Source organism: Oncorhynchus mykiss, chromosome 22, assembly GCF_013265735.2.
Source record: "Oncorhynchus mykiss isolate Arlee chromosome 22, USDA_OmykA_1.1, whole genome shotgun sequence".
Lineage (NCBI taxonomy): Eukaryota > Metazoa > Chordata > Actinopteri > Salmoniformes > Salmonidae > Oncorhynchus > Oncorhynchus mykiss.
The window spans coordinates 34,682,730-34,709,833 of record NC_048586.1 but is presented as its reverse complement, the minus strand read 5'-3'; the positions used below and the strand labels follow the sequence as shown (position 1 = coordinate 34,709,833).

The 27,104-nt window shown below is 41.7% G+C and overlaps 1 protein-coding gene across 7 annotated transcripts in view; it reads right to left on the bottom strand.

Moving 5' to 3' along the window:
• The window catches only part of LOC110501792 (unconventional myosin-Ib), a 169,164-nt gene that overhangs the window by 62,209 nt on the left and 79,851 nt on the right, over positions 1 to 27,104 (bottom strand). The gene's annotated exons all lie outside the window — the stretch shown is intronic.

Here is a 27,104-nt window from a genome sequence, read left to right as displayed (position 1 = left end):
GAGTTCAAGTAACAGACAACTCAACATCAACTGTTCAGAGGAAACTGCGTTTAAGCAGGCCTTCATGGTTGTCATGACGTGGCCCTCTTTGGGTACAGCGAGCACCATCCCCCTTTCTCTGCACCATCCCTCTCTCTCACCACCTCTTCTCCCTACACCCAGGATCTGTTAGGCGGGTCATAAATGCCTAGAGGAGTTTCTCTCCTCATGGCCAGACAGTATAGAGAAAGTGAGTTTCACAGGAGAACAAAGGAACCTCTTCCACATCACAGAACTTGAGAAGTGAACAATGCCTATGTTTTGAAGTGTGTACACGGTCGTTGAAGAATCAAGCTACGACCGGTCCATTTCGTTTAATGTTTGTGAAATTCATGAGCCAATACAGCCACATTACCATAACACTGTTTATACAAGAGTCTCGGTTGTGAGGCTTGCATCTAATTGTTGTATAAAATGAATTAGTCAATTATGTAATGTGATTATAAACTGTTTAATGAAATAAACTCCAATTCCCTTTGGAGTTTAACTAGGACATAGGTCCGCCCCATGAGCACAGACATTGACCTGGCATCATGGGACAGCCCCTTCTACTGTTACAAATGTAACCCCCACCTGAAGGATTTCCTTTCAGAGCAGCTTACCATGAGGGGGCTAAGGTTTGTGACCAGCCCAGTACCTCCTCACAGAGGGAGCTAAGGTTTGAGTAGATTGCTGAATCTTTTAAATATTCCACATGGTTAAACTCAGACTATCGATCAGACAGAATAAGAGCAAATCTTTGATACTAATTGCTAGTCTGCAGCTATGAATTCTATACCATTGAATGTGAAGGCCGACAACAGCCGAAACATCTATTCTATAACAACATTTCTGAATGAAATTACTCTGAAGTAGCCACTCAACCAAAGACTCAGAGACGCAGAGAGTGGGGCGGATGAACTTCCAACAGAGATCACGATGACACACTGAGCGTATATATATATATATATATATATATATATATATATATATATATATATATATATATATATATATATATATATATATATATATATTGATTGCAATTATTCTCGAATGAGTGAGTGTTCATGTGCAAGGATTAGCATTTCAACGGTTATAATTATCAACTTTGTAGTGTCAGTATAAGCGTCAGTAGAGACAAAGTAGAATCTCAATTCAACGGCTCAGACACAAGAGGTATGTGGCAGGGTCTACAGTCAATCACGGATTACAAAAAGAAAACCAGCCCCGTCACGGACCAGGATGTCTTGCCGCCAGGCCGACTAAATAACTTTTTTGCCCGCTTTGAGGACAATACAGTGCCACTGACACGGCCCACAACTAAAACATGCGGACTCTCCTTCACTGCAGCCGACGTGAGGAAAACATTGAAACGTGTCAACCCTCGCAAGGCTGCAGGCCTTGGAGGCTGAAGAAATTTGGCTTGTCACCAAAAGCACTCACAAACTTCTACAGGATGCACAATCGAGAGCATCCTGTCGGGCTGCATCACCGCCTGGTACGGCAACTGCTCCGCCCACAACCGTAAGCCTCTCCAGAGGGTAGTGAGGTCTGCACAACGCATCACCGGGGGCAAACTACCTGCCCTCCAGGACACCTACACCACCCGATGTCATAGGAAGGCCATAAAGATCATCAAGGACAACAACCACCCGAGCCACTGCCTGTTCACCCCGCTATCATCCAGAAGGCGAGGTCAGTACAGGTGCATCAAAGCTGGGACCGAGAGACTGAAAAACAGCTTCTATCTCAAGGCCATCAGACTGTTAAACAGCTACCACTAACATTGAGTGGCTGCTGCCAACACACTGACTCAACTCCAGCCACTTTAATAATGGGAATTGATGGGAAATGATGTAAAATATATCACTAGCCACTTTAAACAATGCTACCTAATATAATGTTTACATACCCTACATTATTCATCTCATATGTATATGTATATACTGTACTCTATATCCTCTACTGCATCTTTATGTAATACATGTATCACTAGCCACTTTAACTATGCCACTTTGATTACATACTCATCTCATATGTATATACTGCACTCAATACCATCTACTGTATCTTGCCTATGCCGCTCTGTACCATCACTCATTCATATATCTTTATGTACATATTCTTTATCCCCTTACACTTGTGTCTATAAGGTAGTAGTTTTGGAATTGTTAGCTAGATTACTTGTTGGTTATTACTGCATTGTCGGAACTAGAAGCACAAGCATTTCGCTACACTCGTATTAACATCTGCTAACCATGTGTATGTGACAAATAAAATTTGATTTGATTTTTATCTTTCGCGCCCTTGTCAGTCCCTTTGTCTACCAAGCGGTGATACCAGTTTAGCCCACTAGGGCACATCCCCTATCATTTCCTTGTAACCATATCTACTTTGTTTGTTTGTGTGTGCATTTCTGTGATTATTTAGTTGGTTAATAAATAAATGACTGAGACAATTGATGTATGGATAAATTAGTGAAGACTGGGTTCATGCAGATATCCAACAATTTACAACATTTGGACTGAGACTAACGTGATGTAAAGAATAATTCATTAATTAGAACACTAATTGATCAGATATTAAAATATCTGAAAGTTATTAGGAGAATTATAACTCTGTAATCTGAATATTTTCCTTGGTGCCCCGACTTCCTAGTTAATGACATTTACATGATGAATAATCACGTAATAATAATTACAGAGAATTGATTTGATAAACTAACAGTTCTCAGTTTTAATGATCCCAAAGACATGACATAGTCGAATTGCTGCAAGGCCACCAATAATAAGAACAGTTGCTTGGGCAAAAAAACGCAAGCAATGGACATTAGACCAGTGGAAATCTGTCCTTTGGTTTGATGAGTAGAAACTAGATTTTTGGTTCCAACCCCTGTCTTTGTGACACTCAGAATATGTGAATGGATGATCTCTGCATGTGTGGTTCCCACAGTGAAGCATGGAGATGTGATGGTGCTTTGCTGGTGCTCAGCATATGTGGGAACTCCTTCAAGAAAAAGCATTCCCCATAAAGCTGGTTGAGAGAATGCCAAGAGTGTGCAAAGCTGTCACCAAGGCAAAGGGTGACTACTCTGAAGAATCTAAAATACATTTTGATTTTTTTTTTAACACTTTTGTGGTTACTACATTATTCCATGTGTTGTTTCATAGTTCATGTATACAGTACTATTCTACAATGTAGAAAATATTAAATTAAGAAAATTAATGAGTAGTTGTCTAAAACGGTACTGTGTTTTTGGATTATTATCCATCTGCCCTGCTAGAGCTGCCATGGGCAACTCTAAGTGCTGTTATTGTGAAGTGGAAACGTCTAGGAGCAGCAACGGCTCAGCCACGAAGTGGTAGGCCACACAAGCGCTCAGAACGGGACCGCCGAGTGCTGAAGTGCGTAGTACGTAAAAATTGAGTGTCCTCGGTTGCAACACCCACCACCGATTCCCAAACTACCACTGGAAGCAACGTCAGCACAAGAACTGTTCATCGGAAGCTTCATGAAACAGGTTTCAATGGCCGAGCAGGTGTCCACATACTTTGTGGCATGTAGTGAACATACAGTGAATATATAGATGACTGACAAACTGTGGGCCCGGCCACGTGCTTACTGATCAATGACACGTTGCATCCCAGATCTAGGTCTGAATCTAGGTTGCATCGCATCTGTGGAGAAATCTGATGTTTGGATATCATGGAGCATCATCATGCATTTGCTCACTTCGCTACATGTATGGTATTGGCCCTGTCATATTGACTAGGTTGAATTTAGTCACTTTGCTCTGCTTAGTTAGCAGTGTCCGATTGATTAATGTGTTTACAGCAGGATCACCCAAACTAAACTCTGATTAAAAAACAAAGATCTTCTGTGAGTGAAATGCTGGATGCTTTCAGCCACAGTAAGTGGTATGTGTGGAAAATTGACAAGGAGCCAAGCAAGACATTTTGATTATCTTTGCTTAATGACAGCAATCCTATTAAGCAGACAGAGTTTAGTGGAAATCAGTCACAAGCAAAGCTTCCATTGAGAGGCAATGAAACTTGAATGATCCATTTTGCATAAGCCTAAATGGTATTATCCTCAATATCATAAAAGGGAAGCTGGTCTAAATGAATGGGGTATAATGAACCTCAGCCATTGTACATACATACCAGGACAGTGACACAATGGGAAAGTGGGACAGTATAGCATACTCATTGGACTCCCCGTAACAATGATGGGATTGTCATTGTCCAGCTCTGATGCTGAAGTATCAAGAGTGTGTGGTGGGGTGCGTGTGTGTGCGTGCGTTCGTGCGTAGGGGTGGCACAGTCTGGCAAGCAAGCAACACTACACAGATTTGATGACGGCTGACTGGGTGTTACGATGGTCTACACTTGAAATTTGGTGAGGCCATGTTTGTCTCCACCCTATTGGGTGAGACCAATGTAGGAGCTTCCCTATTGGTTGAGGCCATAGTTCTTTACGGATCACACTTGTCATTTAAACAGTTCTCTATTCTACAGTTGTGTTATAGTAGCAGTGTTCCAAACTCTCCCTAACCAGCCCACCAGACTCCGAATTAGCCTGGCAAGCCTGCAAGCTCTCCCAGCTCCCATTTTCCTCTCAGTCTGTACTTTTCTACATTACTCAGGAATTTTCCAGAGCCACCACTAATAATAGCCCTGATTGTGGAGGAACTGTTGCATGTAGTTTCCCTTTTGCCTGCCCCCCACATCACCTTCATATATCAAGAAAATATCGCAATGGTTTCTTGTTAAAAGGCAAGGTAGCTCTGACATGTCTCCTCTCCACTATGGCAATGAACTAAACCGGAGGAGACTCCAGGTCCAAACTCAAAATTCATATGGTTAATGTCAAATGTGTTATACTCCGCATCCATCCCTGGTCCCAATGGTTGACAGTAACAAAAACACAGGCTGTCAACTACATAGAATTTATAATTATATTCATGGTCTACAATATCCTTGAAAAGTCACTAATGATTACATTGACAGCCATATGAACCCAAACATATAGGCTAGTGCTAGAGGTAATTTTGAATGTAGTCATCAAGATGGCCTTTCTCCCAATAATTCTAATTTTAGTAGCACGTCCTGACCTCACCACCCCAAGGGGGATTGTGGGTATTCTCTAGTCTCAACGATGTGAGAAATGTTATTAACCAATTACATGACCATTAAGATCTTTCACACGCCACAATCAAAGCCCAAGACCCACAGCAGCTCAACATATTTTAGTCAGACAATAGGTTTACATTAGGTACATTATGTTGGCTTAAAATGATTTAGACCTTGGAGATTACATCTATGAAAAACTAGAATCTATGAAATCTTATTTACGATCAGATTTATAACATACCCTATGTAACAGGGATCCTTAGGGAGAGCAACATAACTTGCATAATCACAAAAGGCTGAACCACTGCTGATGTGCTTTGTGCACTGATTGACTTGACTGCTAGCTTAGCAGACTGCCGTGAGAAGGAGAGACAGATAAATGCACGCCAGGCCACAGTAAAAAGTTGACGCTGCATCCTGCCAGGCTAGCTCATAGAGATCTGGGTTCCACACCATCAGTGTTCTGGGCCAAGACCCGGTCCAAGGACGGGCAGCCGCAACCCAGCACTAACCCAGCCAGCCTAAGCACTAACCTAGCCAGCCTGAGCCCAGTTTAGCCCAAATCCATCCCTACCCAGCCACTAGGTTCACGCCACTTACGGGAATCATGGGAGGGAAGTTAGGACATGGGACATGTCGTCATTGTTGAAATGTGCAGGGCACCACGACCACAGCAGATGTCTGCGCTTTGTGAAAACAGCCTGGCCGCTCAACATGAGCCAGACAAAAGACAAGCATCACACAATTACCCTGGCCTGAGAGGGGTTGGGCTAGGGGTGGGGGGGCTAATCTAGCCTGAGAGGGGGTTGGGGGTTAGTAGAGGAGGGCTAGTAGGGGAGGAGCAGGGGTGGTGGGAGGGAGGTCCCCTGCTAGGAAATGTGCCAAATGATAAGCTGTCACACACAAACACAACGTGGCCACGAGCATTCCTCCATTATGAAGTTGAACAGGTCAAATTAATTTGAAAGGGCCAATCACAATATGAATAGACCTGCAAGCTGGTGCATGGAGAACTAGGAGGATCCCAACAGAGACAAAGGAAAGCCAGTAAAACTCCCATCTCTATTTCTGTATGGCAAGGTAAGGAATGGGGCAACACAAAGACATGGTAGCAACTTGTTTGTTACTCTTGCTCTCCCGAAAGTCAAAGCATCTCAACACTCAAGGCTTAAAGGGCAAGACAAGGAAACTCAATCTGTCCTGGCTATCCTCACCCAGCAATGTCCAGGCCACACCCAGAGACAAAAGGAGCACAAAAAAAGAAAAAAAGGAATTAAATCAGACCATCTGCTTGGCCACAGCATCGTGTAATCACCAAAACCATGAAAGAGAGAAAGAACGCCAAATTGATCCACCATATGCCAACTAGAAGTTGCCATTTATAGGCTACAGACCAGGACTTCTTATATCAGTGTGGAAATTATGACAAAGCACCCAAGGCACATGAAAGTGTAGCAGCGAACCAAAAGCAAGTAAGCCAAAGGCCCTAATGCACCCTGGTCTGACTGGGGTCTCAGAGAGTGGGATAGGGAGAGAGAGGTGGGGCAGTAGGGTGGAGTGATGCCTGGCACACCCTGATCACACACATATTCACAGCAGAAGACCACAGCGGTATATTTGTGCGTCCTCGTGGCAGCAGTGGGATGCAAAGCCAAACAAGTGGCAAGTGGCAGAAAATAGCCATTCAGCCTTGCTACTCCAAACCCTGAGAACGAGGGAGGGAGGGGAGGGGAGGGAGGAAGGGGGAGGGGAGGGAGGGGGAGGGGAGGGAGGGATCTGCGATCTGTAACCTGCTGCATCCGAAAGGGATGGATGTAATTTGTCTCAACGCAGAGTCCAATTCTTCAGCAGACATGATTCCTGGTTGGCATAAAGTCAGTGCTGAAACCATGGCCTACCCAGCTAAATGAGGAATGACAGATCTTCCCTAAACCAACTGTAGATTTTCATTTTGATATTGAGATGCAAAAAACTGTTTAGGACTATATCTACATAGCTGTTTGTGCAGTGTTCACTGTTCCACTCTCAATGGAAGCGCTCTTATATCTGGGTAATTACACAGTATTTCAAGTACTTAAAGTAAAGTTTTCCAGCAGCCTGATGTTATTAAAATAACTACACTTCCATGGCTCCTTTATGACAGCTAGCCAAGGTTGTAAGGAAGTTCTGTCATACAATAGCCTTTCATCCAGCCCAGCGAGTGGCTCTCCAGCAAGAGGCAGGCTGCTGGTTCCAGGATATCCGTGTCTTATACCGATTGAGCCACAGAGGAAGCTAACCTTCCCGGCTGTAGTCACAGGTCTAGGTGTCATTAATGTGACCACTGTGGCAGCCTCAGACATGAATCAAACAATGGGGCCAGAGTCACAACCGGCTACTGAAATTCAGAATAGCCTAACAAAAACAAAACGCAGGTGCTGTCAGCAAGGGCTACTACCAGGAAGGAGGTGTGAGCCAGCTAAGGCCAGGGTCTTCTTTCAGTTTAGACACTTGGGCCATGTGAGTATCTGACACTGTGGCTGCTACAGACATTTGACAGTCATCTATCCAGAGCAGCAGCAGAATAATTGTACTTACGCAGCAGGAGGATGTCATCACAGGATCGTTTGCGTGTGTGTGTCCGAGTCCTTGTGTGTTACAAAAAAGTTCATTCACAAGTGTAATTTTATATAACCCTTTTCACCAAGTGCTATATGGGATTACTAGAACCCATCTCATCCATCTACAGTCAGTATAGAAGGCCTGTATTCACATTAGGGCTGACCGCAAATAGTCGACTGGTTAATTGTCTGGTCGATAGGCTGTTGGTCAACCAATATTATTTTGTCGAGCAGTAGCAAATACATATATACACACATATACATATATATATACATATATATATATATATATACATATATATACATATATATATACACACATACATATATATATACATATATATATATATATATATATATATATATATATATATATATATATATATATATATATACACACATATATCTTATTTTTTAAATGGTACAAAAGACACCTGTCTGATTTGAGCCCATCTCAGTGAACTAATCTATTGGGCAAGCTAGGTAGATGACAGCGTCCAAGAAGAAGGGGAGAAGGGGAGTGTGTATAAAATGCACATCTCTCCAGAATGTGTTCTCTCCTGCCAATTTGTGCACATTCATTGTTTCACAACGTAAATTGAGTGATTTTTTTGCCTGGATTGTTTGTGTTTATCAATTCCCCATTACATACAGTTGAAGTCGGAAGTTTACATACACTTAGGTTGGAGTCATTAACTCGTTTTTCAACCACTCCACAAACTTCTTGTTAACAAACTATAGTTTTGGCAAGTTGGATAGGACATCTACTTTAAGCATGACAAGTAATTTTTCCAACAATTGTTTATAGACAGATAATGTAACTTATAATTCACTGCATCACAATTCCAGTGGGTCAGAAGTTACCATACACTAAGACTGTGCTTTTAAACAGCTTGGAAAATTCCAGAAAATGATGTCATGGCTTTAGAAGCTTCTGATAGGATAATTGACATAATTTGAGTCAATTGGAGGTGTACCTGTGGATGTATTCCAAGGCCTTCCTTCAAACTCAGTGCCTCTGTGTGACATCATGAGAAAATCAAAAGAAATCAGCCAAGACCTCAGGAAAAAAAGTGTAGAACTCCACAAGTCTGGTTCATCCTTGGGAGGAATTTCCAAACGCCTGAAGGTACCACGTTCATCTGTACAAACACAATGGGGACACGCAGATGTCATACCGCTCAGGAAGGAGACGCGTTCTGTCTCCGAGAGATGAACGTACTCTGTTGCGAAAAGTGCAAATCAATCCCAGAGCACTGTATGTAACTGGTTCACCTCTAATGCTCACAGGCAATGTGTATTGGAAGATATTTCCGAATGTTCCAGACATGCTTTATCTACTCATTTGCTGGATGCAGAGTTCAAGTGAGGGTCAAGCAAATCATATAGAAAGCAGGACATTGCAAGCATCAATGATGGGTGGTCGAATGTTTGTGGCCAAGGAATAATTAACTACATCTCCACCCCTCAACCAGTATTCTACAAGAGCACAGACACAAGGGACAACAGACACACCGGTCTCTACATTGCAGATGAGCTGAAGGCAGTTAATGACCTTAGACCACAGAAGGTATTTGCACTGGTGACAGACAGTGCTGCGAACATGAAGGCTGCTGGTACGGCAACTGCTCTGCCCACAAATGTAAGACACTTTAATAATTAAACATTGATGTAATAAATGTCACTTTAAAACAATGCCACTTTATATAATGTTTACATACCCTACATTACTTATCTCATATGTATATACTGTACTCTATACCATCTACTGCATCTTGCCTATGACGTTCGGCCATCGCTTATCCATATATTTATATGGACATATTTGTATTCATTCCTTTATACACACAAGTGTAAGGTAGTTGTTGTGAAATTGTTAGGTTACTTGTTAGATATTACTGATTGGTCAGAACTACAAGCACAAGCACTTCGTTACACTCACATTAACATCTGCTAACCATGTGTATGTGACCAATAAAATTGGATTTGATATGAATTCCCATATATTCCCGTTAATTCCGATGGAAAGTTTCCACCTCTGAATATTCCAAAACGTGCAACCCTCATTTCTAGTACTCTATGGATTGGGATTATGGTTAATTGTTTAGCTATCATGTCTAAACAAAATACTCCACTTAGCCAGATGATGACCCATCAATTTAGCCAGGTGTCCCCTATGGTGATTACGACCATTATTGTAAAATAATGGAAAAATATTTGTGTCTGGAATGTATCTTTCAGCATCAGTAGGACACGCCCGGCTCTCCTCAACCAGTCATACAAGGATAATGGTCTAATGCCTCCCATCAAAAAGAGAGCTGCCCAAAACAAGCACAGGTTACACCTGAAGCATGAGGACTACGCAGAAGATAATGCAATAGTATTACCAGGACACCACCCAGGACACCACCCAGGACACAAACACATTGGTGTTAAGCTGCTGCCCACCCATGTGACAAAAGCAGCGGGGTGGCGTCTCCACAAGGAATCGATAACACTTGGTATGTAAAGCATAAACATTTTTTGATTATTTAATATTCCTCAAACATGATTGACACTACATTTATTGATTTCACATCATTTTTGCATTTTCCAGAGTTATGTGTAGTCTGGCTGTCTTCCCACAGGAATCTACAGAGAATTGCTGCCACACATCTCAAGCACTAAAGCCCAGGTACGACCCATGCTGGAAGTGTCAGAGGAACAACTATCAGGTCTTCAAATCTGCCAGAAGCTGTTAAATCAGCCAAGCTGAAAAGAAAGAACAGCATCTCCTGCTTGTTCAGAGTGAGCGGTCTGTCTACCAGAAGATGGTTGCTGACTGCAAGACCACCTGTCAAGCCATGAAGTTGTCTCTGGGGGACCCTACTGAACCAGCAGGCAAAGACATCAGGATGCATTACAGCTTTGATTTTGCTCAACAAGTAAGCAACATTTCCTCCTTTACACTTGCTTAAGGATATATATAGTACCAGTCAAAAGTTTGGACACACCTACTCATTCAAAGGATTATTTATTTGGACTATTTTAGAATAATAGCGAAGACATCAAAACTATGAAATAACACATGGAATCATGTAGTAACCAAAAAACGTGTCAAACAAATTAACATATTTGCCACCCTTTGCCTTGATGACAGCTTTGTACTCTTGGCATTCTCTCAACCAGCTTCACGAGGAATGCTTTTCCAGCAGTCTTGAAGGAGTTCTGAGCAATTGTTGGCTAGTTTTCCTTCACTCTGCGGTCCAAATCATCTCAATTAGGTTGAAGTCGGGTGATTGTGGAGGCCAGATCATCTGATACAGCACTCCCTCACTCTCCTTCTTGGTCAAATAGCCCTTACACAGCCCAGAGGTATGTTTTGGGTCATTGTCCTGTTGAAAAACAAATAATTCCCACTAAGCGCAAATCAGATGGGATGGCGTATCACTACCTATTTTTAATATTTCTACTATGGAAGTAACCATTTTCCCTGTACCGTTTACACCTCATGTAGAGACCATGGCACTTAGCAACATGTGGCTGGGGGTTATAGCATTTCTTTCACATGACCCATCAATTTTAGACAAGTGTGTCTGGTTAAGTGTCATCTAATATTTAGAAAATATTTTTTATCTGGACACTGTTTACCTGGAATTTTTCTTAAAGAGATGGGTGGGGCTAAGAGGGTGTGAACGATGCTGAATGGGTGTACCAAAACATTCAAGGGCTATTTTCTCAAAAAGTGGGGTTACAAGTTTATCAACTTTCAAAGAGGAATAACTTTTCCATGGTTCATCAAATGCAGTGTATGATATACCATTGTGTAGCTCGGTCTCTCTACTTTGACCCAATGTAAAAAATATGATTTCAAACATTAGACCGAATCAAGGTGGTCGCTCAAGCTAATGAGAAATCCTCCTTTGCCAAGACAATCCATCCACCTGATAGATGTGGCATATCAAGAATATGATCATTACACAGGTGCACCTTGTGCTGGGGACAATAGGCCACTCTAAAATGTGCAATTTTGTCACAACACACAATGCCATGTCTCAAGTTTTGATTTGCAATTGGCATGCTGATTTCAGGAATGTCCACCAGAGCTGTTGCCAGATAATTTAACATTTTAATTTCTCTACCATAAGCCTCATCCAACATTGTTTTAGAGAATTAGGCAGACGTCCACCCGGCCTCACAACCGCGTGTAACCACACCAGCCCAGAACTTCCACATCCGACTTCACCTGCGAGATCTGAGACCAGCCACCCGGACAGCTGATGAAACTGATGAGTATTTGTGTCTTTAATAAAGCGCTTTTGTGGGGGGGGGGGGGAATTATTTTGATTGGCAGGGCCTCGCTCCCTAGTGGTGGGCCTATGCCCTCCCAGGCCCAACCATGGCTGCGCCCTGCCCAGTCATGTGAAATTCAAAGATTAGGGCCTAATAAATTTATTTTAATTGACTGATTTACTTATATAAATTGTAACTCAATAAAATTGTTGCATGTTGAGTATTTTTGTTCAGTAAATTATTATTCCAGTCTTTTACCGTTCTCATTGTCAGAGTGGACAAGTTGTTTGCAGAGCGCACAACCTATGCTACACTTGTGAGAAACAAGTTGGTTTATTTCATTCCATTTCCGAGTTGACAATTTAGTCACTCTTTAGTTTGGAGTGCTACTGTCAATGTTGAGTAAGGACGCGCACCTGATTACGCATAGAAGTAGGCCTATAGGCTTGCGAGCAAAGGTAGCATTATAAAATGTGCCCATTTGGGGATCTGCTAGTATTTCTAATTAGTTTAATGCACCACCACTAATGAGCTGTGGAGCTTCTCAAAGGAATGTTTGCTTCACCTCAAACAGCAAGAAAGCGAAGTCAGTTTTAACATTCATTGAAAGTAATAATAGTTCCTCAATGTTTTAGAAAAATCTTTCCAGCTCTCTCCCTTACGATAACCAGCACAGCGTGAAAGGGAAAAATATCATTCCCTGATCCTGTGGAAACGTCATAAAACAAGTCTACCTGATGAGCTCTTATTACTCGGGCAAAATAGTCTACAGCTGTGTCTGTCCCGAGCTTACTGCTGCAGGAAACTGAGGGCATAGAATATTTTATACAATGTTGCAAGTGCAAGCGTTGTATTAACTTGGGTTCAGCTCAATGTTCCAAGTTCGTTGCAGACAGGCCATGCACAGCCAATGTGATTTATCGGATATCCAGATATCCATATTGCAGGCTGCAATGTTTTTATTCCTTTGCTTTATTTAGGCTATTTTTATATAGTTGGCAATAGACGTAACTTTCAGGTTTGTATCATTAATTTAACCACATGCCAAGGATTGAGTTACGAAGATGTTATTATATATTAAATGAAACAGTTACATGAAAATGTGCATATGAAAACCATAACTGGCATGCAGATCAGTAGATATTGTGAGATAAATTAGCATTCCACATGACAAAAGGTTGCCGACTCCTTGTGTAGCCAATTACCAGCAACTTCGGGAGAGTAATGGCAGAATCTGCGAAAGCCAACAGGTGTGGGATTGAGGCTGGTTGGGCCAGGTTACAGTTTGTCTCGTCTGGTCATCTTAATCTCTGGTTCCCCTTTGAGTCATTTGTGTCTTATGTCATCAAACAGCATCAGACAAGCATATAGTTGATTTTACTCAAACACATAGGGCGTGTCTATATACAAAAAAAATACGTTTTGAAATTAAATAACTGATGACTTTCAGTCGACTAAAACTTTTTTTGGTCGCTGACAGCCCTGATTCACATAGGACATTTACGAGGGTAACTTTCTGTAGTATTAAACTTGAACAGTAGAAAGTAACACAATGTTAAGTCTGCCACAGAGCACTTTGTCTTTTGGAGTATCCTCAAAGGAGACTGTCTACTTGTATCATGTGTTTGTCTCCTCAGACTTTCAGGGGGTCCTGGCTTTGATTTTATTAACTGCACTGCAATTTAGTGAGAACAATTGACATATAAACCTGTTGGTTTGATCCTTGAGAAAGTTTGATTTGTTCTGTACTATCTTGTTGACTAAGGGCAGTGAAACAACTTCTGAAACGGTTTCCCCCCATACTAGATCAAAACAAGAGGAATCAAAGTACTGGCTATTTGAGCAACCTTCAGATCAACTTGTGAGAGATAGCATCTACATTGATGAGTTTGTTACATTTGGTCATAGAACAAACCAGATAATTCAAACCAAATTAGACCCCCAATGGGATAGAATATATTTCCTTAGTAGACGATGCAAAGAGTTGACGGTCGATCCCCTGGGGTATTGGTTAACAGCCTCAACCTTAACCTACAGACAAATTGGAAGTGAGACTTTGGGGTGGCATGTGTACGTTATTGGCTTGTGTTCTGAGGGGAACCGCCCCCAAATCTCCTTTGGACAGAAACACACACACTCTCTCTCCTCTCGACAGGATGTTGGTAAGAGGGAGAAGTCAAGACTATTTTATCTCTGACGGTGCTTTCATGTCTCTTCTGGCCCTGCATGGTGACTCAGCATTACTTCTGTCCTGTCCATCCTTCATCAGTCAATGGCTGACACCACTATTGAGATACTAGATGATTCTCAAATTGTATTATTAGATGGTGAATCCTCACTATAACATTTGCAAGTAACAACTTGCAATTAAGCAAAGCAACACTGCGGCCGGTTCAATGAGATGAACGTCAGACAATCTGGACCTATCCCTCTACCACGAAGACAACTTTCAAGGAAGCAGGGAGAGCGGAAGAGACTAGGTGGGCATTCGGCAAAGTCAAGAGCCAAGCACATTAAAAGCCTCTGTCATTCACTCATTCAGCATTCCTCCTGAATATATAACTGTTGTGCTCTTTAAAATCCAATTATGATTTGATAATACACTGTACTGGGTTCATCTGGCATATGCTCAAATACGCTTTAAACATTAGGCTAGTAAATAATAAGGGCACAGTCCAAGACACCATTCACTGTGCTCTAAATGCATACATAACAGTCACTCTTTAGAGGACAAAGAGGGCATAGTACAGCATAATACTCTGTAGAAAAATCACACAACTATCAACTTACATGTCTCAGAGGAAGCAGTGGCCTGGGCATGAGCCTGGATACCTACTGGGGCCAGCCACTGAGCTTCATCATGGCTCAAATCACACTACAGACACTGCCATTGTGGCTCTGACTGAAAGTCTCTTCCTCACCAATACACCATACTGAGGAGGGAATGACTGTTTACTTATCCCCAAGCCAGGAAACGAGGAGGGGTACGGTGGCTTGAGAGGAACATCATTGGGAATTAGAAGGATTGGGGACTTTTTCAAAATATCATGTGCCAAAACAAATAGAGACTGCACAGTAAAATATTTAAAGCTGAAATGTGAAGTGAAGCTGCTCGTGAAAAATAGGACTGGTGCTTGGAAAAGATGACGAACTTGCGAGCTGTGGAATTGCCTCGGTAGTCGGCACCATGCGGGTGTAAGATGCACATCGATTAATGAATATGAGTAGCATTTGCCAATGTACCAGCCACAAGCCAAAAACTAAGTTTTTTCGGTTTAAACAGGCCTTATACAAAAATGTACATTGCTCGAGCCATATCAATTCCAAGCCCACATGATTAACTTAGAAAGTTTGAGAAACACGTAAATTCTTTGGAATGTAAGCAAATGAGACAACCCAAGATTACATAGCCTCCACATAGTAACACATGTCAGAGTTCAAAGTAAACGGAGTAGCTCTTTGAAATGGAATGACATGCTCATTAACGTGAACATGGATGTTGATACGGTACTGCAATTGAAGCAGTATTTTTTTTCATTTTACCTTACCCTATTTGGAGTAAACTAAACCAACAAAATGACTTCTACTTACAGCCATGTCACTCACATCTACAGTACCTGTAGTTAAATAATTATACATGTATTTCTAATTTCCACTTTTTAAGTGCTGGATTTTCAACCACAGTGGCCAATCCACCATTCATTCTGATCTTCACAGATTAACCCATCTTTCCTTTCGCAATACAACCCTCCATTTGACCCTCTTAAGATGGTCCTGAACCTCCCCATTTGTAACATTTCTACCAATATTGCCCGAAAAATACTTTACCCAGGAGTATAATGAATCATAGTCTTCATGGTTTGTAAAAAGGTCAAAAGGTGACAGGGAAGGAACAAGATTGTCAACATTTAAATCAATCTTGTCCATTTGTCATTAATCTGTTGTGCTTAGTTTTGGTGGTTATGTAAACTGTATGTACAAGCAGATAAAGATGGACATTGTTCTGATAATGAATAGGGAGGTTTCACAAAGACACTGGTTAAATCAATCAATCAATCAATCAATCAATGATCAACAGAAATCTACACTGAACAAAAATATAAAACGCAACAATTTCAAAGATTTTACTAAGTTGCAACGCATAAATCAATTGAAATTAATTAATTCGGCCCTAATCTATGGATTTCACATGACTGGGAATACAGCTATGCATCCGTTGGTCACAGATACCTTATTAAGGTAGGGGCTTGAATCATAAAACCTAAAATGACATTGGTGGCGGCTTATTGTAGAGAAATCAACATTCAATTAGCGGGCAATGGCTCTGGTGGACATTCCTGCAGTCAGCATGCCAATTGCACGCTCCCTCAAAACATCTGTGGCATTGTGTTGTGTGACAAAATTGCACATTTTATTGTCCCCAGCACAAGGTGCACCTGCGTCATGATCATGCCGTTTAATCAACTTCTTGATAATCCATCCACTTGACAGGTATGGCATATCTTGGCAAAGGAGAAATGCTCACTAACAGGGACACATTTGTGCACAAAATTTGAAAGAAATAAGCTTTTTGTGAATATGTACAATTTCTGGGATCTTGTATTTCAGCTCATGAAACATGAGACCAACACTTCACATGTTGCATTTATATTTTTGTTCAGTATATAAACCTGTAAATTAGTATCTATTCCTACTCAAAGCTAAAGTCAAATCGTGGACGGCCACAGAGATGGTTTTGGGGCACTCTTTCACTGGAATAGGGTATTTTCAATTTTTCACCATGATAATACTTCTGCTTCTAAACCACCATAATCATAAACACTTTGAGAAGGACGTCTAGCACATTGCTTCAGCTTCGTCAGAAGATTTGCAATGCACACTATGCCAATGCAAACAGTCAGAGGCAGAATCAATCCCTTCTTAAGTACTATGTGGCAAAAGTACAATAAACAATGTAATAGTTTAGCCTGAAATAATTTCAGTGAGTATGTGAGTTTCTTTCCTATCCTCGCATTTCTCTTGGGAGCCATAAGCTAGAGAAGAGCGACTAGGGCTGTTCCTTTTAAGTGTCTGTGGCCTAGGCCTTGTCGTTGTCCACAAATATAGCTGTTGATGGTAAAGCCGTTAGCAAAGTTACAGAGGTACCGAATTTGCATTTTATAGTCCCTGGGCTGGGCACGGTATGGTGCGAGTGTGGGAGGAGAACGGAGGCTGGAGGCAGGCACACTCAGCGAGAGCACTACTGCCCCCTCATCCCACTCTACCTTCACCTTACGCCAATAAATGCTGCTGCTGTCACCTAGTCTACATTACGCCAACACATCACGAGCTACAGAGTGGAGCACTCTAGCCACCTGAGTCAACAGGGTGTATTTCGAGTGCCCACTAGCAATTACATACATGTTGCATGTAGACTTTCTTTCCAACATGCCATTTTCAGTAGCCCTCTAACAACTACCTACGTACATGTTGCACGTGAACTTTCTGGTCAGGTGTTCTGTAAAAATGTATTGATTCAAAGCAGTTTGTTGAGGTTTGTCAAATCTAAAACCAAGAAAAGTTGTGTTAAAGGAATACAACCAGGTGTGATGGATAGCATGTAATGGACAACTGCAAATTCACCATAACATTACATGCTGTGTTAACATAACCATAAACACCTTGTGTCTTTAGTAGACAGGTACTTATTAAGAAACATGTGTAAGCTACATTCCAAGAGAAACCTGCTCCACACCACATGGATAGCACCTTGCAAAATTCTACTGACTAAAGGGTCAGGAAAATCAAACAAATGTACTGTAGCCTGTACCGTAAACAAAGACGAAAGTGTCATAGACGGCTGTATCTTTATGGTCACACCTGTGACATCTCCATAGCAGACTTACACAGGAAAACACGTCACCCTACGGAACACTCATCTGAAGTTCTTATTGCTGAATGGACAAGATGAAACCATGACATCACCATGATATTTTTGAGTGCTTTCGCTGTAATGGCTATGTACCCATAGTGAGTAGATGAAAGTGTAATTTTTCCTCATTGGCTATTCAACACTGCACTCTCTTACCTGAAGCGGTGATCAAGCAAACAAAGCTAAGGGTGTGGAGTACAATGGTTGCCCAGGGCACAACACCATTACTCAAACTTTCTAGGGAAACGACGCACTGGATATGGGTGGATAATTTCAACATTCGCAGGAGAATTTTTAGAGCCAAGGTTAGATCAATCATGTCCAGTAATGTGTTTCTCGTGTGTGTCTCTGCTAGGGTCTGTGTGATGGACCTGGTCTCTCCGTGCCAGATCTCACAGCCATGCGAGGAGACGCAGCAGCTATACTGTAGATGTTCTTATTATCCAGGGTGTGGGCCAGATGTCTAGATCTCTCCGTCATCACGACTGTAGATCCCTGGCCTCAGTTCAGTACAGCCATCATGTTAGAAACATACAGCCCTCAGTGCAAACCTTCATCCGGGCTAGTGATTCTCATAAAAAGCTCTTCTCTGCTATGGAGGATTTTAATCTAAGTGACATCCCAGTTTAATGAACTTGCTGATATTACATCCCACCCTCTGTTGCCTTGTGTTTCTCACTGTGTGTAGGAGGGAGTTTAGAGGAACAAGAGTGCTACTCAGTAATGCTGGTGAGCCAACACTCCCTCTGCTACCTACCTACCCTGCCTCCTACCTCCAGACACAAACACTGTGGCTTTGCCAACCTCTGCTCTGGAGAGCATGTTGTTATGAGTCTCCCTGAGAGGATCGTAGTCACCATTCCTGATGGAGGTGCATTTTAAGGCCAAACAACACAGGCAAAATTTTCGATTTTGCTTCCATCTTTCAATTTTCAGATTCTGGGATATTTTGCAACTATAACTTTCATAAAATGTACAAATAATATATATGAATACTTGATTTGTAAAATGTTATCCCAACTCCGTCAACTACACCTAGAATACATTTAGTTTGTATGTTACATGTATAACTTCAACCACAATTTTTTAAAACTCTCCATGTTGAATCATATCACTCAATAGCTTTAGCTCAATAATTTTTATCCGATTGGTTACTGGCATTAACAAGGCCCTTTCTGGCAACCTGATTGGTTAAAATGCATCGTGCCTCGCAACACTTCCTTTTTTAAAATGTGTATATCTCATGCAAAGCATCCCGTAAAGACAGACAAAATTAGCAAATCTCAAAGAATATACCGACAGTATGTAAACAAAAATAGGCAATCTCAGTTAGCCAATGCGAGAAAAGAAGTGAATGGAAGAAAAAAAGAGCCTGATCGGCCGATCGGGGCAGTGGTAGTACAGGTAGAGGAGGAAGAGGTGGTAGCCGGTAGAAGCGAGTCAAATTAGTTGAGATTAAGATGACAGCTAGCAGCGATCAACCAGACAGCAGCCAGACAGCCAACAGTGGCTTTTATTACATGTAACAAATAAACCAACTTGTACATGATTTGATTTGCCCCAAGTGTTTAACCACAGGACAAAAAAATAAATAAAGACCCCACCAACCAGGGATTCTGTAGAATGTGCACACTGTGAAGGTGATCGTGATGCATTTAGGAGGAGTGTTTACACTTCCTCCAGGAAGATTTTGCATTTGCTATAAATATGAAGATGGTTCTACAAGCCCAAACTTAGACTTGGTTCTGCAGTTTTAAAGAAAATAAGCAACGTCGTATTGATTCCTTCCATGCATCTCAGCTCATATCAGAGACATGAGAAGACAAGTCACATAGGCCTAGTGTCATAGGCCTAGTGTCATAGGGCTATAGCCTACTGTGATTAATGAGAAATAAGCTTTACATTAAGGAAATCCATGCTGATATGCTAACATTTACATGCCGATAATTAGTCCTGCAGTTATAACTAATGTCAACCGACAGACATTTTTCCCCGCTACATTAGTGGGAGATTCAGAGAGGACTAAAGTCAATTGAGAGTTCTGCAAAAGCTAATTAGAAGAGCATACAATGATATAGACCCAGACATAGCAGAATCGCTGAAGTAGGATGAGGATGCCATCATAGACATTCATGTATCCTTTGATGGCACAAGAGGATTCACTTCCAACTATTGGATAGGCGTGTGTATTGGTGCTGGTACCAGCGATCCTTAGAAAATGATGAAGATCCACTCAGTCACAAAAACCATGGTGGCCATATATTTTTGAATAGAGGTTGCACAGAAAATGGTACCTGTAGATCGAAAGGGGTGTCAAATGATAACCTCCTCAAAAGAATGCATCACAGACGGCAATTGTACAGTTGAAGTCGGAAGTTGGAGTGATTACAACTCGTTTTTCAACCACTCCACAAATGTCTTGTTAACAAACTATAGTTTTGGCAAGTCGGTTAGGATATCTACTTTGTGCATGACATGTAATTTTTCCAACAATTGTTTACAAACAGATTATTTCACTGTATCACAATTCCAGTGGGTCATAAGTTTACATACACTAACTTGACTGTGTCTTTAAACAGCTTGGAAAATTCCTTTAGCTTTAGAAGCTTCTGATAGGCAAATTGACATCATTTGAGTCAATTGGAGGTGTACCTGTGGATGTATTTCAAGGACAACCTTCAAACTCAGTGCCTCTTTGCTTGACATCATGGGGAAATCAAAAGAAATCAGCCAAGACCTCAGGAAAAAAAAGTGTAGACTTCCACAAGTCTGGTTCATCCTTGTGAGCAAAACGCCTGAAGGTACCACGTTCATTTGTAGAAACAATAGTACGCAAGTACAAACACCATGGGACCACGCAGCCGTCATACCGCTCAGGAAGGAGATGTGTTCTGTCTCCTAGAGATAAACGTACTTACAAATCAATCCCAGAACAGCAGCAAAGGACCTTGTGAAGATGACGGAAGAAACAGGTACAAATGTATCTATATCCACAGTAAAACAAGTCGACAGCAACCTGAAAGGCTGCTCAGCAAGGGAGAAGCCACTGCTTCAAAGCCGCCATAAAAAAGCCAGCCTCCGCTTTGCAACTGCACATTGGGACAAAGATCGTACTTTTTGGAGAAATGTCCTCTGGTCTGATGAAACAAAAATAGAACTGTTTGGCCATAATGACCATTGTTATGTTTGGAGGAAAAAGGGGGACGCTGGCAAGCCAAAGAACACCATCCCAACCATGAAGCACGGGGGTGGCAGCATCATGTTGTGGGGGTGCTTTTCTGCAGGAGAGATTGGTGCACTTCACAAAATAGATGGCTTCATGAGGAAGGGAAATATGTGGATATATTGAAGCAAAATCTCAAGACCTCAGTTAAAGCTTGGTCGCGAATGGGTCTTCCAAGTGGACAATGACCCCAAGCATACTTCCAAAGTTGTGGCAAAATGGCTTAAGGACAACAAAGTGAAGGATTTGGACTGGCCATCACAAAGCCCTGACCTCAATCCCATAGAAAATGTGTGAACAGAACTGAAAAAGTGTGTGCGAGCAAGGAGGCTTACAAACCTGACTCCGTTACACCAGCTCTGTCAGGAGGAATGGGCCAAAATTCACCCAACTTATAGTGGGAAGCTTGGTTTTTAAAGGCAATGCTACCAAATACAAATTGAGTGCATGTAAACTTCTGACTCACTGGGAATGTGATGAAATAAATAAAACTATACCATTATTCTGACATTTCACATTCTTAAAATAAAGTGGTGATCCTAACTGACCTAAGACAGGGAATTTTACTAGGATTAAACGTCAGGAATTGTGAAAAACTGAGTTTAAATGTATTTGGCTAAGGTGTATGTAAACTTCAGACTTCCAACTGTATTTATTTATTTTTATTTAACTAAGCAAGTCAGTTAAGAACAAATTCTTATTCACAATGACTGCCTAGGAACAGTGGGTTAACAGCCTTGTTCAGGGGCAGAACGACAGATTTTTACCATGTCAGCTCTGGGATTCGACCTAACAACCTTTCGGTTACTTGCCCAATGCTCTAACCACCAGGCTACCTGCCGCCCCAGACTGCAAATTAATGTCTAAACTCTATTGTGGTGACAATGCCCCAAAACTCTTTGTGGGCAAAAGCTGCATTGACACAATAGGCACTTTCAATGAGGGAGCCACTGCTATATCAAAAGTGATGGACAGTTGCTTGACAGCACTTTGGTGACACTGGAAGCAATCAGAGAGGAGAATGCGAGGTGAGTTGTGAGAGCTGATGCTGCTTCAATGGACTGTGCCAAGTATAGGAGCAGATCCCATGACACAGTCAAGAAATGTTCTGCCCATTTCAACAGCCATACAAAAGCCTTGTATGTGACAAATAGAGAAAAGTGAAATGATCATTTGCAAAAAACTGCAGATGTTCCCTACAGATCCAGTATTCAAAGTACATGCTCTACTGCTTGAAACAACTATATTAAATGTGCTAATGTACTAGTAAAAAATGTTTATTTTAATGTTTTTTTTTTGGCAGTTTAGAAGTGATACAGTGCCTTCGGGAAAGTATTCAGATCCCTTGACTTTTTCCCACACTTCGCAACTTTACAGCCCTATTTTAAAATGGATTAAATAATTTTGTATTTATTAAAAAAAAATTAAAAAATCCCCAGTCTACACAGAATACTGCCATAATGACAAAGTGAATAGGTTTAGACATTTTTGCAAATGTATACATCAGTTGAGGCTGGCGTTTGGGATACCTGAAGAGACCAAGCTGGAGTGTGAGCTCCGTTTGAGACCGCCCTATCAATGTGATTTGAAGAACTGTAATATCCTGTTTTGTGGCTGAAAAAGGACATGGTAAACATAAATCTAGCTTTTTTTCTGTACATTGCAGGACAGAGCGGCTAAGCTGGGGAAACTCAGAGGGGGTGTGTGTCTCTTCGTTAACAGCTGGTGCGTGATCTCCAATATTAAGGAAGTCTCAATGTTCTGCTCGCCTGTGTTAGAATACCTCATGTTAACTTTTGTTAGATAGTGTGGTCTACAGCTTACCTATATTTTTCATAGTTGTCCATTTACCACCACAAACCGATGCTGGCACTAAGACCGGACTCAACGAGCTGTGCAGGGCCATAAGCAAACAAGAAAATGCTCACCCACTGCTAGTGGCCGGTGACTTTAATGCAGGAAAACTAAAATGTTTTACCCAATTTCTACCAGCATGTCACAAGTGCAACTAGAGGAAAAATACTCTTATGATAAAAAAAAGGTTTCTGTGAAATCCCACTACGCCCTCCGACGAACCATCAAACCGGCAAAACGTCAATATGGGACAACGATTGAACCCTACTGTAATGGAATTTTACTGTCTCATATTCTGCTTACAGTGTCTCACGCTTATCATACACGTTTGACCTGTTGCATACTTAGAAATGTGCCTGCTATAGGCAGACCAGGTGCCTGAGGTTTGCTCTCACAGGGTCTGCTCAGTTGGAGCGGAATATTGGCTGAATGCCCAGCCGGTCTCTGGGAGCAAACGCTTTGCTGAGAAAGGGTGCACTTGGCCATCTTTGTGTAACCCGTAGTGATAGAGGCTCTGAGGAGGTATTTCCACCTCAGCATTTTTATACTGACTAACTTTGTCTGTAATCTCTCCACTGGCGTGAATAAACAATTTCATTTAAGCTGGACTTTGGGATCCTTAGTGGTTCTAAGACACTAACTACTTCACCAGCTCTGACGCGCGTTGGATGTGGCAGGGATGGGAAACTATCATGGATTACAAAGAGAAACCCAAAGTAACCTGTCTAAAAGACTGGTGACCCTGTAGCAATCACATCTGTAGTCATGAAATGCTTTGAAGGCTGGTCGTGGCTCACATCAAACCCCGGTCTCTTAGTTAATTCCCGGTTTACCATGACTCCTGAAGCCAGTGTTATGCTAAAAAAGCAATGACTACCTCCTCAATAATTTATCATTCTGTTGATTTGAAGTTGGAAGGACTGCATACCACCCATATAAATGTGTGTAGCCTCCCTAATTAAGATCCATGAATTAAATGTCTAGGTCTTTGTGCATACAAATAATGCATGGTATCACAAAAACCCTGGAACATTCTATTACTGATGGACAGGTCAGCATCAGTGGTTATACTATTATTAGAAAGGACAGGAACAGATGAGGTGCTGTCAAGCACACACACACGTTAAACTGAGGAATGACTTGGGCAACATTTTTATTGAAATACTATGGCTATAGATTAAATTTACCATTTTGACCACCAATATTGGTGGGATGTGTGTACAGGCCACCATGTTCAAATGTATCTTAGTTGGATGATATATGTGACAGTATTGACCATGCCAGATGAAAACAAACGGAGCTCTGTCAGCGAGACCGTCGGGTTCACCTCCCAGACCAAGGCCCTTCACCCCGATTGCGCAGTTTGGCTTGGCGGCCAGCTCTAGGAAGAGTCTTGATGGTTCCAAACTTTTTCCATTTAAGAATGATGGAGACCACTGTGTTCTTGGGGACCTTCAATACTGCAGACATTTGTTGGTACCCTTCCCCCGATCTGTGCCTCGACACAATCCTGTCTCAGAGCTCTACGGACAATTCCTTCGACCTCATGGCATGGCTTTTGCACTGACATGCACTGTCACTTTTTTTTCTCAATAATTTTTGAATATGATAGGATGTGTAATAGAATGCAATTCCTATGTGAATGTTTATTAATGTTCATTTGTGTATGAGTAATAATCAGAAACTCCGCCTGAAATTGAATATTTCTCATGTCCATATAGCCTAAGACAATGTGGTAAAGTACTGTTATTCCTTATCCACTTATTTTTTTGTTTGTTATGTATAGTCCAAAATACTATCCAGATGAGTAACTATTGACCCCCCCATCACAAAACACAGGTTTGACATTGGTCTTTCCTTGTTGAGAATGTTGTGGCCTGAGCCTGTCAATCAATGTGGTATCATTTATAAAGGGGGGAAGAGAAAGAGAGAGATGAGTATACTTATTGCTGAAGTATGGGCAACGTAATGCATTGTGCTCTCTGTGATTTGTCATTCTTTCCCATAGCACTTCCAGATCAGATTTGCAACATCAATAATGCCACTGTAATAACCCTTGTGTCAGAAGCTCTACCTATATACTTATAAAAGCATGTATTCCCTGCAGTCCAGGGAGTAGTCTACCACTCCACTACTATCCCAGAAAAAGTCAAAACCCCCATGCAGTTCCACAATATCATTCAGAGGAACCCCTCTGGCCCATCAGTCAGCTGTGATGCCCCCTGTGGACCGGTGGATCTGGGCCTCAGCTGAATGACATAATGGAGCTGTGTGTGTGTGTGTGTGTGGGGGGGGGGGGTCTCATTACCAACAGCCATAACATGTTCCCTCAGGGGACTAAGCTTCCCTGCATGCTGCACAAACCCCCCACTCCCCAGTCCCAACTGTACCAGCCCAGCGCAATCCGTGTTTAACTGGCTGGCTGGACACCACTGGTGAAACACAAAAAAAGACAGGACATGCCATCTGCAAGGCCATTATCGGATATTCTACAAGACCATGACGGGTGGTGAAGGGGCAGCACCTGTCTTATAATATAGACGAGCAGGGCTCATTAAAAGACAACATTTGTCATTGCGTAGCTTAGAGTGGAGGAGGGATAGGTAGATTAGTGTGGTCACAATACCTGAAACCAGGTTTAGTATCACGATACTCGATGCCATCACGATACGCAATACCAAAACCACAGCAAAAAGGCATATTAGCAAAGCGAAAGTCACAGAATTGCAGTTGATCTCGACAGATAAACTCAGTTACTGCGCTGTTTAATCATTGGGCATCTTTTGAGTTCATTATCAATAAAATAAAAATTACATCAACATTTCAGACAGCCACATATGTAGTTAGTTTGATTCATTAATGCATAACGGTAAATCTCTATTGGTAAATCAAGATCTAGCCTAGGCCTATTCACAATACAGACGCAACGCATATTCAATTGGAGTGTGTGAATGGATTGAGTTATTGAGCTTGTTTTGCATATTTCATGGGGCTACAGATGAGAAACAATCCGTTTCCCTTCCATGGGGTTCTGATCAACAACATTTGCATAGAAGCAGTTAATATTGTGAAAGTGAGCGCCCTTTCTAACCAGTAATGAGGCAAGTTAGCTGAGGCAACACATAACCTTTGGGAGAGATGTGAGCCCGATTAAGAGAATGAAAAGTTAAGTGGCAATCAGCTTTGAAATCAGCATATTTAGTTTATGATAATATGCAAACCATAATTCTAAGTATTAGGGTAGTGAATTGAAGCGCGCTTCAGCTGTAAGCTAGCAAGGAAAGTTAGCATACAAAGCCGGAAGCTACCGCTATCTTCTTGTTCTAGCCTGTACAGACATTGTTTTGCGAACAGTAATTAAGATTTCTACATTTCTACATGACGTGTGGCATTATTCAAGTGTGTTAACTTTATACTTAATGCAGTTGGCGGCCAGATACTGACTGTTACTTTTGACCCCCCCCCCCCCCCCCCTTTTTTGTTCAGGGACACATTATTCCATTTGTTAGTCACGTGTCTGTGGAACATGTTCAGTTTATTTCTCAGTTGTTGAATCTTGTTATATTCATACAAATATTTACACATTAAGTTTGCTTATAATAAACACAGTTGACAGTGAGAGGACATATTTTTTTGGCTGAGTTCACATAGGGCAGCAGGTAGCCTTGTAGTTAGAGCGTTGGCCCAGTAAACAAAAGGCTCCATGGTAGGCCGTCATTGTAAATAAGAACTTGTTATTAACTGACTTGCCTAGTTAAATAAAAGGTTAAATTTAAAAAAATGTATTAAATAGACTTGAAATCATCACTGGCCACTAATAACGTTTGCATTACTCATCTCATGTATATACTGTATTCTATTCTACTGTATGTTATTATTATTATTATTTACCTTTATTTAGAGCTAGAGAGAGAGCGAGAGCGAGCTAGAGAGCGAGCGAGAGCGAGCTAGAGAGAGAGCGAGAGCGAGCTAGAGAGAGAGCGAGAGCGAGCTAGAGAGAGAGCGAGCTAGAGAGAGCGAGAGCGAGCTAGAGAGAGAGCGAGAGAGCGAGCTAGAGAGAGCGAGAGAGCGAGAGAGAGAGCGAGAGAGCG